The sequence below is a fragment of the Oreochromis aureus genome, linkage group 15, assembly GCF_013358895.1.
Source record: "Oreochromis aureus strain Israel breed Guangdong linkage group 15, ZZ_aureus, whole genome shotgun sequence".
NCBI lineage: Eukaryota > Metazoa > Chordata > Actinopteri > Cichliformes > Cichlidae > Oreochromis > Oreochromis aureus.
Genome location: NC_052956.1, coordinates 28,658,105 through 28,676,464, shown reverse-complemented (window position 1 = coordinate 28,676,464; position 18,360 = coordinate 28,658,105). Strand labels below are relative to the sequence as shown.

At 42.7% G+C, this 18,360-nt stretch overlaps 1 pseudogene; it reads left to right on the top strand.

The window, feature by feature from the left end:
• Positions 1-5,699: 5,699 nt before the first annotated feature.
• Positions 5,700-7,305, top strand: LOC120433001 (annotated as a pseudogene).
• The last annotated feature ends 11,055 nt before the right edge of the window (positions 7,306-18,360 follow it).

Here is an 18,360-nt window from a genome sequence, read left to right as displayed (position 1 = left end):
CTAAAGAAGACACTTTTTTTAATAAATATTTTTATTGAGAAAGAGAAATATACATTAGTCATTTACAATTACAATACAATCTGTTCCCCTCACATATTTGTTATTTTTTCTTACACGAACAGATGCAATGGTACACACACACACACACACACACACACACACACACACACAGACAGACATGCTTAAATAAAATTAAAAAACAAAAAACCAAAACCAAAAAAAGATTTTAAAAAAAGGGGGGGTGATAATATTAATCAACTGGTAAAACGTTTAATGACTTGCAATGGTTTACGAAGGGGCCCCAGATTCGATAAAATTCTCCATATTTGGCCTTTGTCGCTAGGCCTATCTTTTGCAATTTCAGAAATGACATCACATCTCGAAACCAAAAAGAAACTGAAGGTGGCTTTGAAGATTTCCAAAGGAGCTAAATACAACGTCTGGCCAAAAGTGATGTAAAGGCTAATATTTTGAAGTGTGTAGGGTTAGTTAGACCACTATTAACTGGAAGCCCCAAAATAGCCAAAAAAGGGTCCATGCAGACCTGGGTCCCAAGAGCCTTGGAAAGAATAACTGAATACTGACTCCAGAAGCCATGGAGTCTAGGTCACAGAAAAAACATGTGACTCAGGTCACATGGGGTGACATGACATCTCTCACACTGATCCACCACTTGTGGACAGACAGACGAGACTTCGAATAATAAACCCTGTACAATACCTTGAACTAGATAAGTTGTAACCTAGCACAGGACGTACTATAACGGACATTGGATACTGCTTTCTCCCATTGTTGATCTGAGAAGATTACTCCTAACTCCCGCTCCCAAGCCCTCCTAATTTTAACCACTGAATGCAATGGACATCTAATTCCATTTGTTATTTTTATATCAAAGATATAATTGTTTTCTTTTTGGGTTTAAGGGACAACAATTCCTCCCACGGTTGGACATTTGGAAGAAGAGGGGAAGAGAGCAGAAGTGCAATGCCGCGCCTGAAAATAACGAAATAGATGGGTAGCCGGAAGATTTGTTTCTGAATAGAGATCTGAAAAAGTCCAGACGCTTTTCTTTCAAAGCTCCTTAGACTACGATGACCTGGATGACTAAGAACCTTCACAGACATAAGAACTAGTCCATTTACCATCAGCTGACCTGTACTGATACCAGCTCTGAAGTATACTATTCTTTTTTAAATAAGCCAACTGCCTTCTACAATACATAAGCAGATCTTACATGAGTTATTATGGCTTTCCAATATCTGTGCTTTTCAGAGATGGACTTGGCATTTCATATTAAAGAGCATCATCAGCCTAAATTTAGACAGCCAGCTGCTTCCCTTGACCAAGCCTGGCAGAGACAATGTATTCCACAGACTCCTGCACCAGTTCAGCAGAATACAAACCACCACCACCACCTCCAAATATGGCCACTGTACCTATAGCTACCAGACAGATTGTGCAACTGCACAGGAACTGTTTTCTGATATTTTTCATGAACATGCCAATTCAAATAAGTACCTCAGTTTAAACTTGCTCTTCATCTATCGCTAGCTAGAAGCTGGATGCCACCAACATGCAATACAAAAATCAGCTTGATCTGCTCTTAACAGCCTATTTTGTTACTGTTGCTTCTCTTCTCTTGCCTGTTATTTTGTTATTATTGAATTTCAAGTTAGTGAGGGATCAATACGTTAATAGAAACTATTTGATTGCAGCTGTTGTGATGGGGTAAAAGAAATGATGGTTCGATCACACGTGATCGAACCATCATCAACCACCTTTCTTCCTCTGGAGAAATAAAGCTAGTCCAAAGAACATTTATTCTAAGAAGCTCTTTGTAGATGCTGAGCTGCCTCAAGTGATTGTCTGCTCATTTATTGCACTGAATGCACAAACAAGTAGAACACTGTCCTTTGTTCTAAAATGGGATCAACTGATGCATCAAGTTAGGCATAATGGATTTGTATCCTGTGATCTCAGCTTGGGTCATGGTTTCACATAAATACAGGCACACGCTTTTTAGCCATCTGGTGTAACCAGGGGTCACAAATTTAACAATTTACATGCTGTATGTAGGTATTTAAATCTTTCCAGAGAGAGATCATGGAATATTTATAAATCATCAGTTCCCAGCTGAATTTCTGAAGTGACCCAGATTTTACGTACTTTTACTGTCATACAATCAGCAACTTAATTTAGTTAAGTGTATAGAAGACTTCACTGACTTTATATGATTTAGGGTTTATAAGCAAAATGTTTAAAACTGTCCTAAAATTATTGGATTGCATAACACAGACTAAATTCTTGATTAAATGGAGAGGAAACAGTGACAATCACAGCGCCACCACCCCAATCCCAATGAACTCAAAACAAAGTTCCTCTTATAGCCACATGAGGCTTGCTCCAACAGCAAGTGAAGCCCCGCAGGCTCCCATGTTAAACATTAATCCCACCCCTCCACCCAAAGTGGCACATGGCATGGCGACACAGGCGGTTGAAGCAGTGTGCTAACTGAATACGGCCCCTCCTGACTCTTAAAAAACCCCGCTAAAGTGGCTAAAATGTTCAAGTTTAGCCCAAAATGATGACATCAAAATACAGCCATCATTTACATGTAGTTGGCATTGTTTATGGTAGCTTTACATTTGACAGCAGTTAATCTTTTTAAAAAGATGATTTCTGTCAATGATGAGTCCCGCTTCCACATCTTCTGAAGGAGCGTTTAGCTCAGAGTAGCTGACTGAAATATTTTTTTTCTGTTTTAAATTCATAGGAAACTTGTATCACTGTATCATGCTTATGTCTGCTTAGGACTGTTATGTAGTGTTTAGTCACGCTGGCCTGTTTCAACACCTTTCAGTCTCTCAGAGGTTCACTCTCAGGTCAGCTCAGAGACTGAGTCTGAGAAAACCCTCCTAATTTTTAAATTTCTAGCAGTACCAAGATAAAATACCAGACAGCAAGTGAAGGTGGAGAGGCACTGGGACATAATCATAAAACATATTCAGGATTAATTAGTGCACATATAATAGGAGCTGTCAAATCTTATCATTTTTTTTAATTAACACCGCTCCACATGAGAGAAAGTGAGCCAACTGGAAAGTATATATTTAGCTATTAATTTACTTGTAAAATATGGGCAGAGGTCTTTATCCAAGCTATGGTGGTGAACAAACATAACGTAATATATGGGAGGTAAATCTGGGATGAATAATTATTTGACTATAAAGAACAAAAAAGTAAAGGGATCAGATGATCAGATGATCAGATAAACCAGGGGTCGGCAACCCTAGGCACGCGTGCCACAGTTGGCACGTGAAGGGTTAATTGATGGCACGGCCATAGCTGGACTGGCCATCGGGCATACCGGGCATGTGCTCAGTGGCCCGATGATTTTTTTTTTTTTTTTTTGGGTAACGGTATAAACAATGAAAGGTGGTGGATTGGCCAGATGCTGGCCGGTGTGTAAAAAGAACTCAGTTGTTTGGTGGTGGCTATCGCGGAGCTTCCACAGATTCAGTAAAATTAACAAGTGGTGGAGGCCAGCACGTGGATGAGGGAGATTGGAGGCAGGACGAGGAGAGACCCGAGGCGGCTGCCGGTCCGAGCGTCAGGTGAACTGAACTTCAGGTAAGAAGTTATGACTGCAGTCTATCTGGGTCAGATATAAACCAAGTTTAGGTGGAGTTTATTTTCGTTGTGCTGACTTTTTACAGTCAGTTACAATAACTCGTACCACGCGCTAGCTAGCATGATGGAGTTTCTATACAGCTGGGTGGGTGCTTTGATGTTACTGATGTTGAACTTTATTTAATTCATAAGGTTAGTTAGTAGTTTGTCCCGGACTTCAGCTAGAATGAAAAAGACACAAAGGTGGAGTTGTTCTGTCGTTACGCAGCTGTTTCTTCTTCTCTCATTCTCTCTCCTGTTGCTACTTCAATCATGAAACTGATCAATGATTAGCTGATCGGCTTTTCTCTCTTGTTTGTTTATCGCCCACTTGGCGCCAGAAAGAGGAAACCGCCGGATGTCGCACTAAACAACAGCAACGCGTTTAAGCTTGATCAGCTGTTGTTAGAATTTATTTAATATCAATTTCTAGTATCAGCTGAGGTTTGCTGGAGCCACAGCTGTAAAAAGTGCTGGTCATGATATCGGTTTGGAGATGTGGTGAGAGGGAAACATGAAGATGAAACCAGGAGATGTCCTTACTGAATCATCAGAGCTGAACAGGTGATGGAGAAACAGGTTTACCTTTTAGGTGACATGAATGAGTTGAAGGGAAGTTATGAACTGTTTCTGAGAGACAAATAACACCAGGATCCTTTTCTAAGTAGCTGACAGCTGGTAACTGTGCAGGGGCGGGTCTAGCAAAGTTTTGCCAGGGGGCCAGGTAGGGCATTAACGGGGAAAGGGGGGCACAAAGAAATACTTTCTTATTCTCATTTAAAATGTCTGGCTGTTATTAAATAATTATCTGAAGCTTACAACCAAAGTTTTTATCTGATGTAAAATGTATAGAAATCATACATATACCAACAAGACAGTGTACATCACTGTCACAACAGCGTTCGTTTTCATTCAAAGGCTTTATGGCTTTAATACCTTGTGGGCCGGTCTTTAGTCAAAATGCCCGGGCTGTTTTTTTTTTTCCCAGTCCAGCCCTGGGCACAACACGCAGTGAATTAATCTGAGAAGGTGCATCAAAAAATAAATGGCCGTGCCAGCGGTGCACATCGCAAATCAGCTCGCATAGACACATTAGTTGTACCTCTTCTTAATGACGGTATCTTAGCTAACAACCCCAAGTACCAGATTCAACTTGTAATTGGCTAAAAATAACTTAGCCTACTGGTAAGAGGGACGTTGTTAGCTTTCCACATTCCGACACTTCAAAAGCTTCAGGAGCTGTCCGCTCAGCACAGCGTCTACACCACAGAGATACATGGATACATCCGTAGACTTGAGTTACAATGCATTTTTGGGACTTTCAGGTGTATGGACCAATGTTTTCTTTTCTGATCAAACCAGAAATCTTTAATGAGCAGCTAGATTTGTCTCACATTAACTGACTGAGTTGATACCAGTTAATGCAACATCGAGCAGCTGGAATCCACAGCTGTGCGTGTTCATGGAGCTTGCGTTTTCACCTGCTGGACATCACTACCTGACAAGTTTAACTGTCTTCAGAACATTGCAGAGGCCTTATTGACAGTATTTGGCTCTACATATCTGTGTGAGATTTTCTCTCACATGAGTGTCCTCAGGTAGCCGTCTGAATGCTGGACACTCGGAGACCTGTGTCTCTGAGTGGGAGACCAGAGATCATATTAACATGTGTGTCTCTGTATTAACAGACATGCCATATTGGCTTAGTTTATTTTTCTTATCATTCTTGTGAGGAGACCATAAATAGCATTTGTATTTTCTGTTGTACAGTCCATTTGCTGTTATGGAGTTCTTGTTATGGAAAAGTGTCTTTTTTTTTGTTTCAAAATAGCTAATAACTATTCGCTGATAGCTGCCAACATCTGCGAACAAATATAATTCTAGAAAGTGGTTCTATATAGTGTGTAACTGTTAATATAGAGCATTATTAAATTTATTGCTAATGCAATCATATGGCACACTGACCTCTGAGGAAATTTTAAATGGCACTCGCCATCAGAAAGGTTGCCTACCCCTGCATTAAACTATGCATGAGGTTCAAGCCTACCAAGTCGAGGTCGCTTGTGCTGAAGAGAGGAAAGGTCACTGAGAAATATTTGTTTTCACTAGGCACCATCAAGATACCATCACTGACTGAGGCACCCGTAAAGAGCCTAGGTAAGGTATTTAACCGCAGCCTGAAAGATGCAGCCTCCATACAAGCGACCAACGAAGACCTGGAGACCTGGCTCTCATCAGTGGATAAATCTGGCCTTCCTGGCAAGTTTAAAGCCTGGATTTTTCAGCATGGAATTCTGCCCCGGATTCTATGGCCCCTCTTAGTCTATGAAGTTCCCATCTCAACAGTGGAAGGATTCGAAATGAGGATCAGCAGGTTTCTGCACAGGTGGTTGGGACTGCCACGAAGTCTGAGTAGCATCGCTTTGTATGGTCATAACAACAAGCTGAAGCTCCCCTTTAGCAGCCTAAGCGAGGAGTTCATGGTGAGCCGGTCCAGGGAGCTGCTCCAATATCGGGAGTCCAGTGACCCCCGGGTTGCCCTGGCTGGAATAGAGGTTAGGACCGGGCAGAAGTGGAGGGCTGCTGAGGCTGTAGACATTGCAGTATCAAGGCTGCAGCAAAGGGTGATAGTGGGCACAGTGGCTCAGGGAAGAGCGGGCTTGGGTAGCAGTAGAACACCAAACTACAATAAGGCACAGGGGAAAGAGAAGCGGTCGGTGATCCTTGAGGAGGTGCAAGCAGGAGTTGAGGAGAAGCGAACCAGCCAAATCGTGCAATTGAGGCAGCAGGGGGCTTGGACAAGATGGGAGCAAGCTGTAGAGCGTAAGGTCACATGGAATGAACTGTGGAAAGCAGAACCCCAGCGGATAAAATTCCTGATTCGGGCAGTATACGATGTGCTACCAAGTCCATCAAATCTCTTCGCTTGGGGGAAGGTGGAGACACCAGGCTGTCTTCTCTGTCAGAAGAGAGGAACCCTGGAGCACATTTTAAGTTGCTGCCCAAAAGCCCTGGCCCAAGGGCGATATCGATGGCGGCACGACCAAGTCCTAAAGGCCGTAGCAGATTCGATCTGCAGCGGGATCAGTCATAATAAGAGCGCCTGCCCAGTTAAGACCAAGGTAACGATTATAAAAGCTGGGGAGAAGCTACCAGTACCATTCCGAAACACCTCACCTGGCCTGTTGGCAAGGGCATAAGATTGGGAGCTGGGAGTTGACCTGGCAAAGCAGTTAAAGTTCCCCGAAGTGGTAGCCAAGACAACGCTGAGGCCAGACATCGTTGTTACTTCAGTTGCCTCCAAGCAGGTAATCCTTCTAGAGTTTACTGTGCCTTGGGAAGACCGTATGGAGGAAGCCCATGAGAGGAAGAGGGCAAAGTATTCCAAGTTAGTGGAGGAGTGCCGGAGTAATGGCTGGCGGGCAAGATGCCAACCCATTGAAGTGGGTTGTCGAGGATTCGCGGGTCAATCCATTTGCAGGGCATACAAAATGCTAGGCATCGTAGGGGCTAACCAGCGAAGAGCCATCAAGTTGGCCACCAACGCAGCAGAAGCAGCGTTGAGGTGGCTATGGATCAAAAGAGGAGAGGAATGGCATGTAGGGTAGCGCTACCTGGACACAAGCTGGGGCTTGATCAACCCTGGCTGGGTCGCCTGGGAGAGGGGGTCTGATTGTTGAAAGACCCGAAATCCCCAATGACCCCAGGTTACATCACTGATGATGTGTCCAGGGGCACCAGAGGGTGTATCATCAACTGTACTGGCCAAACAAAAAAGAAAGACATTTTTAAAAAGTGAAACAACAAAAAGAAGAAAGAAGACTATTCATTAGAGCTGATACTATTGCCATTATCCATCCATCTATCCATGTCAGGATCACAGGGGGGCTGGAGCTTATCCCAGCAACCATAGGGCGAGAGGCAGGGTACACCCTGGACAGGTCGCCAGCCTGATGCAGGGCTGACACAGGGAGACAGACAACCACTAACACTCACATTCACACTTATATTTCACTACTTCAATATTTACTATTACCATCTATACTTTCCAACAATAATAATCGTTAAAAAACGCCAAAAAATATTAACAGGCTACCAAAAAAATTATTTTTGTATTTTATGTTGTAGACCATAGTATAGGTTGATGTGTTTCTAAAGAGAAAAACACATAATGGTCACAAGATATGAGAACTGCATTAAACTCAATCCCACCTTAATTTTGATTGCCACTTCACTCCATCAGGCTTGACATTACTTACAATAATGTTATTTTGACAAGAAAAAAAATGGATACCACACCTTAATTTGGGGTGCAAAGTCAGTAAGCCTTTCTCTTTTGAGTCTTTATGTACCCATGAGAACTAAAACCAAAATTAAAGCTCCCCATTCATTTAGACAGGGTCTTCAAAATAATGTCTCAGATTTGTTCCTTATTCTTCTTGTGTCCACATGCATCTTCCCCAATTTGACAGTTTTTTTTAGGCTCTGACAAATCTGATAACTCAGTTTCACTGCTTCCCTGCATTGATGCCTGCGGTTTCAACCCCTCCACCACTCCAGCATGTATTTGTGGAGAGTGATGACCTTGGAGTAATTTTAGAATCAGTGGTGTTTCTAAACTTGTGAAAATACAATTTAGAGTCCATAATTTAAAGTGTCCTCCACATTTTCCAAAGGAGTCTTCGCTGGGTCTATTCTGGTCCCCGGGCCTTATATTAGACACTACTGGTCTATAACATACAAACTTTTTGCTACACAAGCAGAGGAGCCTCAGGATCACAGACACACGCTCACTCTCATGGTCTCAACATCTGCTTAGTAATGTTTTCCTTTCTGTACTGCCTCTTGTCTTCACAGATACAATCGTCTGTTGTGTCTTATATGGTTAACATGCAGCCATATAGTCCCAGACAGAGGAGACATACTCTATGGGAAACTGCATTTTACCACTAGGTGCTGCTTTGTAGAGTCAGTAGAGCAACATTATAGGCTTGTTAACTACATTGTATCAACACCTAAGAACAGCATCAGTCCAGTTGCTAGTGTATCAACATATTGTGCTGTCAGTGAACAGTTTTAAATCACCTTGTGTCCTCTGAAACTTGTGGTTCTGAGGCCACATCTCCAGTGGCTCCCTGTGATTTTCTTTTTTAAAAGATTTGGTGAATATGAATATGTCATAACCAATAAAGGTAATTAAAGCAGCAAACTCTGAATCAGGACACAGCACACACAGATTGCAATTTAACAGGCTTATTTAATAGGAGTTTAGGATTAACAAGCGAAATGTGCATCCATGTGAGCCAAAGCCTCCAGGTATGTCGTTTGGACCACGTGGCTTTCTATTCTTCATGCTCTTTATACCTGCTGTCACTTCCTCCTTAGTAATACTCTACAGTTCCAGAGTCACTATCCTCTATCCATCCTTCTTTCTCTGCCATTTTCTTTATTCATCAGCTCCTTAAAGTACTCCTTCCATCTCCTCAACACAGTCTCTTAACTCATTATTACACTTGCATCTCTATCCTTATTGACCCTAACCTGCTCCATATCATTTCCAGCTCAATCTCTCTGCCTAGCCAGTTAGTACAAGCCATTTTCTCCTTCTTTATTGTCCAGACTTACATACAGCTTACTATAAGCCTCTTTTATCTTTGCTACCTCTCTCTTTGCTATACTCCTGACAGTACTCCTATTTACTTTTTTTCTAACCTCTTTCTTCGAATACTTTCCTGTACTTCAACCACTAAATCTCCTTTACCTCTTTCCTCTGTCTCTGAGGATACATCGAAGACCTTCATGGCATCCTCCCTGACCACCTCAGCTGTATGTTCCCAGTCACCATCCACCCAGACCCTCAAAACTCCTCAACTCCATGTTTACCTATAGTTCTTCAACTTGCACCATTTAGTCTTTGAGTAAAAACAACATGGACATAACTTTTATTTTTATTGAACAAAAGGATGAGAGCGTAGTGGTAAAGTGGAGACTGCTCCAGGACAAAAACAGCATGCTAACGCTAAGCTAGCCAAGAGCCCAGAGTGATATTAAAGCTGAGTAAATGCTGACCCCAAGCCAGCACTGTGATAAAGTGAGCTGCTAATAATGCTTTCACTTTTTTCTGCATGCAGTGTGTATGTACCAATGAGCACTAAACACAATCTCTTTCAGATAGCACTGACTGTGTAAGATGTAGTCCACCTGTGTGGACCCATCCCATCGTCAGCATTTCTCTCCTTAGCACTAAACTCACCCAACACCTCCTCATCACCTACATATCCATTAAAAACCTGCTTCAATCACCATTTTCTCTCCTCTGAGGACACTCTCTATCACAACATTCAACTTCCATTCACTTACTCTAACTGACCTTCAAACCTGTATGACATACTCACCCATTTATTTTGCAGCTTCAAACTCATGATCCTGTCTGACACTCTCTTCACCTTCACAACACTAGTCACAAACTCTTCCTTCTAGATTACACCTACTCCATTTCTCTACCTATTGGCACCACGGTAGAATAGCTTGAATCCACCTCCAATGGCCCTGGTCTTCTGCACACACACTACATCTACCTTCCTTCTTCTCCATCATATCAGCCAGCTCTCTCCCTTTACCAGTCATAGTCCCTACATTTAATTCTAATGTCCACTCTGCTTCCACACACATTTACACTACCACCAACACACAGGTTTAAACTGTTCCCATTATTATTTTGTGGAGAATCTGAGAATTTATGTAGGGATTCACAATAACTTCTCAGTTGAATTATACTGCTAGACTATAAAGCTCCTACACATTGGACCTGTGAGTGGGAGAATTCAGTCTACATCAATACTATTAAAAAAAAAGCTGTCTTTAAATGCAGTGCTAGGGGTTGTAATGGGCATATTTTTGAAGCCTTATTCCATAGTTTTTGACTATGAAAAATACTGTATAAGTCACAATGATAAAAACATTTAACACACCAATAAAACTGTGTGAGCTATTGGAGGTGAAAATGTGAAAATGTCACATATTCTATTTTTGGTACTTTTTATCCAACAAATATCGTGCATCAGTAACTATGAAAGTGATATAAAACTATAAAACTACCTTTGACTGTTTTGACTCCATGTACTTGTTCTCTTCTGTCTTTCCAGTTCTATTGACCACAAATGGACCAGAAAAACACAATGAACACAAAAAGCAGTAATTGCTGTGATTGTGGCCAATAATCTCTCTAATAAATGAAGGAAACTCTGCATGTGTGGGTGTGGTTTGTGTTTTTTAAAAACAATTCTGACAATTCTCCCCACCACTGGTGACTGAAGTAAGTGCAGTATCGAGTTTCACCTTTAAGAGTCTTCTCCCTGTTACTTTTCAAATTTTTTATGACTAGTATGTGGTTCAAGATGACAGATTTTTTCATCATCATCCAACTGCTCAGCTTCTTACTGGTTTAAGCAGACGTCAAACAATCATGGCTGTTTTTCACTGACTTCCAGTATGATTAGACTTGATTGAGCACTTTTAAAGCACATTTAGAGTTACCAGTCAGTGACACAACAGACCGTTTCTACATCTGCAGTCCGTTTTCTTTTCTCTTGAAATATTCCACCGGCTTTCCTGCGAGCGTGGGATGTTTGGTTTCAGGATGCCTTAATATCGAAGGCTTCAGTGCTTCGTTGGATAGCATTAGTCCACACTAAACACATTGGACTCTTGGGTCCGCCTCGTTTCCTCCGTTCACAAACCCGTTCACAAACCCGTACTTTTTTGCCTTTTTGGGGGGGTCACTTTCATCTTCATTTTTGCCTTTTAAGAACTTCTCCATATCTTTTGCTAACTGCAAATGGTGGGCTGAGTATCTTCTTCTGCTTGCTTATTGAGGCTGATTGACAACTCCCACCAAGTGGTGGGAAGCTGTATTGTAACTGAGATTTTCATGGATAACAGTAGTCCCTGGTGACTTCAATTAATAACTTATGATGTCCTGCAGCCCTCGCAACCCACAGTTGTAAATATTTTTTATCCATAATCCATCAAATAAAATTGAATCAAATGGATAGTCTCTTTTTATAAATTGTTTTATGAGTTTTAATCTTTTAATTTTATGCACATTGCATTAAGCAAAAATGTAATTATATGCAACTATCTTTGACTTGAAAAAATTTGTTTAATATTTAAACCTATTTTCTGCATATTCCAGCATTTAAAATAAAATAATGTTTTGTGTTTACACTCACTCTTTCAAATAGATTCAAGTAAAACACAGCAAAAAATAAATAAAATCAAAGATTCAGAGGCACTAAGTCGTGTTGCTCTTAAATCTACTGTCACCTGTGTAGCAGGAGTGGGGTGGGTGGAGGTTTGCCCAGTGCCGCAGCAGTGATGTCACTGGAAAGATCAAGCCGCCACAGGAATGTGATATTCCCGTGGCGGCTTTACAGTACAGTTTAATTTTTCACTGTAGTAATCCCTTACATTACTCATTACTTGAAAAAAGTAATCGGATTACAGTAACACATTGCTTGTAATGCATTACAGCCCATCTCTGTTCAGGAGTGTCAGACACAATCGAACTTCACCTCACAGAATCAAAACACCTGACCCTGATGTCAGAAGCTTTCCAGGGAACAACACAGTGGGAATCTGATCATTGGTTGAAACCAATGAGTGCCCTCTCATCACCTGCTGATACTCCCAGGAAACCCAGCAAGTTAATAAGCCTTTTTTTCTGGCAGGCGTCTTTCAGCAGTTCTTCCACTTGCACACAAGCATTTTTCAGGGAGATGGTTTAAAGTTCAAGGATTGAACTGGTTTAAACATCAAACCGTTGGGAATGAAGTTGACAACCCCCTTTTCATAGAAAAGCATTTTTTGGGACTTCAGTGGCTAAAAGATTGAAAATGCTGAGAGAAGACGGGTACTTTTAAATGTTATTTTGAAGTTACAAAAATGCATGTTTAACCCTCTCAGGCTCAAATTAAGTTTTAGTTGCTAATGCACAACCAAGTCCTGCAGTGGTACTTCTGAGTAAAAAAACCTCATAAAATATGTATGTGGGGTAATCAGGTTGTTAGTGTTTTAACTGTTGCAAATCTGCAACGCCTGCCTTGAGAGGGTTAAAAGAAAAAAAAGAAACATGGTTTCTTTCTAGCAATAGTTGCCATTTTAGAATGGATGGTTACATCACTTAAAAGCCTCATGTCCAGATTTGTGGCAAAGAGTAAAAAGTCTTTCACTATAGTGGAAGAGTTGATTTTGCCTGTACATATGTGACGTGAGATGATCGGAGAGGCTGCTGCAAAGAAGATACTGACCATCCTACTTTCAAACGACACTGTGAGCCAAAGTATTACAGACATGGCCTTAGACATACAGCATCAGCTTCTGGAAAGGATAAAAATTAGTCCAGTTTTCTCTTTGCAACTAGACTCTAAACAATAGAGTCCACTGATGTCATGAATGGTGCATTGCTGCTGGTTTTTGTTTGCTGGGACAAAAAACAAAAAAACACTGGACCTGGGCTCCTTCTGGATTGGTGTTTTAAAGGAGTACCCATGTCTGGCACTGACAACTGTGAAACTCTTTCTCCCATTCACAACTACGTATCTGTGTGAATCAGGATTTTCCATTGTGGCCACAACCCCACAACCAAGGCCTGAAACAGACTCAGAGCAATATTGGAAGCTACTCTGAGAGTGAGCCTTTCCCCCATTCCACCCAAACTGGATCTGATCATGTCTCAGAGGGAGGCTCAAGTTTCTCATTAAGAGGTGAACATAAAAGGGGAGTTACCTGTTGTGACTGTTTGTTGTTGTTCATTTGTCTCAATTATAAAGAGTAACTTCTGGTTCTGCCAATAAAAAAAGGTTTACTGCTGAAGCAGCTTTCAGCTATATTTTCATTTGCACTTTATTTACATTGTATAACAGTTTATTTATTTATTTTTTCACTTAATTAAAAATTTATTTTGAATGTATTTATTTTATTAGCACATTATTTATCCAATTTTTCGCTTTTTTCTTGTCTCTTTTGCTGTAGTAATATTGAATTATTATTATTTTTGTGTTATTAAGCCTGACTTAAGCCTTTCAGTTTCTACTTGCCGTTTGATTTGTTCCATGAATTGTTAACCTGTTTGTCATTTGTTTTATGTGCAGGTTCACATACACATAATAAATTAATATCTTTGTTTGTTTTTTTTTTTTTTTAGGGGGGGGGGGTTGTTTTTTTGTTTGTTTGGGGGGGTTTTTGACATCAACATCAACATCAGCTCTTCTCTGACAGCATGGTGGGAGTTTCTAAAAATGACAGAGTCTTCATTAATCCCATGGAAACGTACACCTATCTGGAACAATCCAGACATATTACAAAACAACAATATGATCAACTTGCCAGAGTGGAGTTATAAAGGAATTAAATACTTGGAACATATATTGGAAGGAACAGATTTTATTTCGTTTGACAGACTAGTTATACGATATGGGATCAACAAGAAACGATTTTTGGAATATCAAAAAATTAAATGCACAATAAAAAAGAAATTTAAGCCCAGTGAAGCTGAATTACAAACACCATCAAGTGTGGTACAATTTTTTAATCTAAAAACCCCAAAATTATTGTCTAAAATATACAGAACACTTTCTAAAATAGATGAATCAATATCCCTTCCTATTGCAAAATGGGAAGCGGATTTATCGATTGGCTTAGACCAAAACTTCTGGTCTTTTTTTTTCCTAAAAACCTTTCAGTGGATCAGAAATCCCAGTTTCCAATTAATACAATACAAAATACTACATAGAGTGCACTATACCGGTCATAGGATGTTCAAGATGGGCTTTACGTCTTCCAACAGCTGCTCACATTGTCAACGCAATACACCGGATAATTACATCCACACGCTTTGGTTCTGTCCACCAGTTCAGAAGTTTTGGCACGGGATATGTGAAGACTTATCAAAGTGTCTGAAATGTAACATTCCAGCCTCCCCTTTAGTGTGCTTGCTGGGCAACTTGGATGAGGTCACTACAGAAATGAACACAGCCCACATTGTTTTTACAGCCCTATGCACTGCCAAGAAAACAGTCCTCATTAACTGGAAAAATAAAAATAATCTTAATTCTAACCAATTTAAAAGCCATCTAATAGATCACGTTAGCCTTGATACAGCCTCTGCCACCACATTTGATCAATCCCTCTGGGCTCCTTTGATCGGCTTCATCACCTAGTGGGGGTGGGGGGTCATGGTTTGGTCCTGCCTTCGCTATTGTGGTTGATATGGGGGTAGAGACGGGCTTAGGGCGTCTGGGGATTCCCTAGGGACGTTTTCCCTGGAGGGCCTAACCCGGGGGTTGTTGCCATGACCTGGTTAGGGGCTCTGGTGGCTCTTAGATGGTGTTTTCCTTGTGGCTGCGTACAGTGGAGATGGGGGAGGGTCTGTGCTGGCGGACGTTGGTTACTGGCCTGGTAGCCTTGCTGCCCCTGTGTGGGTCCGGGACGGGCGTGGGGGCTTGGGGGTCTGGGGGTGCTCCTCCCCCGGGCTGGGGCTCTGGCTGGGCCTTGGGGGCTTGGGTCCTGGTAAATGTGTCGCCAGGGTTGTGGGTGGGCGGGTGGGTGCATGGGGGTTCAGCCCTGGTGCGGGGGACCTCTAGTGCATTGACCCAACTGGAGGGCTCTCCAACCAGTGGGGAGGCTGTTACAGCTTTGCAGATGGTCTCCTCTCTCCAGGAGCTCGCTCTGCAGGTGGGGGAGAGATATAGGAGAGGTGGAGAATGAACTCAACCTGGCTGTCTATTGTCTTGTGTAGTCTGGGAGATGAGTGGATGATGGGGTGGGTGCAGTTTTCTCTGTGGTGGGGTCGGGTGGGCTGCCCCGGACTCTGTGGGGCTGGGCGGTGCTGCTGCTGTGGGCCCCAGCCCGGATGGGCCTGGGCCCCCTTGCCCTGATGCGTTCCAGGGTGTGGGGGTGCCTACTGGGGTCAGCAGGGGAGCTGGCCCCAGGGAGGGGCCACTTGCCCCTCCCCTTTTTCCCTCCACCCTCAGCTGCCTCCCTCTTCCCGCTCCACCACATGTACCCACACATGCAGGGCTTGGGGTGCAGGTGTGTTACCAGGGTGCAGGGGAGGCACTCCCCCTCTGTCCCCTTCTGGCCACCTGTGCCTCAATTTTATTCCGTGACCTAGACATCCACATTACTCATACTCTCATAACACATACATATAGGGCCTTGGGGGTGGGCACATTATACAGCGTCCAGAGGATGGTCTGTGTATTCAAACCCACCTCTGGCGCTGGTGCCCAACCCTCAATTTTAAATGCATATAGACATTGAGGGTTTTTCAGGAGCAGCCGTGCTGCTCTCTGGCAGGAAGCACCATGCCCTCCTGTGTTTTAAATGCACTTTAGTACAACACGCAGCAACACTACATATGAGCAGGAGGAGGGAGGTTTGGGGTCTTCACTCACCCCCGTTCTCTGTTAACCATCGGGGCTGGGGGGCTGGGAGGAGGTGTTGGCCGTCAGATTGGGGACTGGGATGCGGGGCCTCCCTGCTACTACAGATAAGGTGGCGGTCTGCTTGCCTCCACCCCAGGGAAAAGGGTTACATCTCCTGGGTTTAGGTATGGTTTGCCCCTCTGGGGGCGAGGGTACCTGAACCTGGGATATAGAGTATGTTTTTAGGGAGTGTGATTGTGTGTACAGTGTATTTTTCTGTTTGTCTCCACGTCGGGTGAGTGCAAAATATTTGCTTATGTGTATATGGGGGTGGGAATACACGTTTGTGTCTGTGTGCGTGTCTTCGTCTCTGTCTATATGTCAGGTCGGGTCTTAGACTCCACCTCTCTGAGAACATCTCAGGCTCTCCAAGGTATGGAGGCCTCCCCTCACCACACTCCCTGCCAGTGGCTGATGCCCTCAGACGTCGTTGCGTTGGTGGTTCTTGGTGTCTGGGGCTGGGAGCTCATGTATGTACCAGCTCACTCCTGGCCGGGCCTGGCGCCTGTGGCCCGGCTGGGCCCCTTCTCGGGGGTGGGGCGCCCTCAGGCTTCTGGCCTCTGGGCCTGGGGCTCGGTCCTCTCTGGCACAGCTGGCTGCCGGCAGAGCCTGCGGGCACGTCACTCCAACCCCCTCTGGCCTCTGCTCCATGGCTGTGCAATTCTCCACATTAATGTTTTAAAACTCTTTTATTCCCCCCTTGGATGTTGAACTTCAACCATCATCTTTGCTGTTTAGTTTTAGAATCATACAAAAGATTTCAAATATACAGATATCTAGCAAAATAAACCAAACCCTCAGTTTATATCCACAGCCACTGGAACATCTTAATTTCACAGTGAAGAGTGAACAGTTCTGTGGCTCGTGACAACAGAGCTGAAAACCTCTCAAAACCTATGATTTGCAGAAGGCATAGCCACTAGAGGAATGGGTTTAGATTAATGTACTTAGCCCTGCAGGATTATTTAGACTATATTGATGACGAAAGATCATGTGCAGTACTTTTTAAAACAGCAATGAATATACCTTTCTGAGCTAAAAGACCTCTTACAGCTAAAACCTCTTGCAGCACTTTTTGTACACAGTGGCTACATCCTCAGCCCCATCACTGGACTCTTTTAAGAAGCTCTTAAACAGGGATGTCATTTTTTTTGCTTGTTTTTTTGTAAAGCCTCCCTATGCTTATTGAAATGCTCTATACAAAATTAGAATTATTACTTTGTTAGTAGGAGGCGTTTGCAAAAAGAAATCATTCATCCTGGGTTCTTTTTGGTTAAGTCTCTGAAAATGACAAAGATAAAAAAAACTTTCACAGGCATAAAATAGTATTTTTGCACCAGCAAGGTGGTTACAAAGGAGATATTAGTTGAAAACTAGCATGGTGTTCAGTGTGACCTTAAAAAATTGGAGGTAACTGGAGAAGTGGTGGACAAAAGAATTGGCTGTCACTATTTACAGATGTGAGATTGTGATATTATCTTATGCCATGCTATACCCCTGATTAATGATTGTGAAATTATTATGTAGTTTTAGTTTGCATTATTCTCCTGAATTAGAAGGTGATAATTATTACACTTATTAGACTGATTTGTATTACATTAGGCTGCTGATTCAGTGTGAATGAATGATATTGCTTATGATGCATTATACTGCTGAGTTATAAGAAATACTGTTTTCAGAGAGTCAGGACCGTGCTTTTTCTGATAGTAGAGGAGACAGAGAGCACATTCCATGGGAGCTTCACTCCCACCGTTGTTGAAGGCAGACGAAATAGGGAGCCAAGGCCATAAGTCAGGCTCGCTTTTGATGAGAGAGTCCCAAACATGATAGCTTGAACCAAGTTTGAATAATTAAGAGACCAACTGAGGAAGATAATAAGTGAGGGAGGCGTAGTAGGGAAAGGTGTTTGTTTTTGTCTCATGTCTCAGAGGTTGTTGTCTCATCCCCAGGGCCAGAGGACGGCTAGAGAGGGTCAGAGCGAGGGCAGTAGACCTGGGAACGGTGACACAGACCCATGATGCCATTGATGGACATGGAAGCAGCTGAGTGGGCCGAGGAGCGACACAACGCAACGCAACGTATGGTGACCTCTTGTGGTCAAGAGGTCAAGAGAGGGAGGGAAACGGCCTTTTCCGCCTAAGCTGTGATGACCAATGGGAGAAGGGCTCACTCTGGACAAATATTTTACTGCTACTATTCATAACCA